Genomic DNA, 365 nt, shown 5'->3' on the forward strand with positions numbered 1-365 from the left:
ATAACCATCACAATTTCATTTAATGTCAAATATTCTCTCAATACATTATGTATCATCATCATATAGATATATGTTTACAGTTTGCACATAAATGGCAAGTTCCTAAAATCTCTAGACAGCATAAGGACCTCTAGTAAGGGAGCGACTCGAAATAAGTTACTAGGAGATGCCTTTACCTTCACCGCAATGGATCAAAATATGCCGATGAAAAACATGATAGCTGATCACTTTTCTGTAAAATGAGAATATTGGGGTTAGTCTCATAGACTCAGTATTCATCGGCTCAGTAAGCAGGGCGTAGATGGGAAATAATCCAAGGATAGATTCTGAATATTAAAAGCATATGAATATATAAACCATTTAAA

The sequence above is a fragment of the Theobroma umbraticum genome, unplaced genomic scaffold, assembly GCF_002168275.2.
Source record: "Theobroma umbraticum cultivar Fairchild unplaced genomic scaffold, ASM216827v3 scaffold_60.0, whole genome shotgun sequence".
NCBI lineage: Eukaryota > Viridiplantae > Streptophyta > Magnoliopsida > Malvales > Malvaceae > Theobroma > Theobroma umbraticum.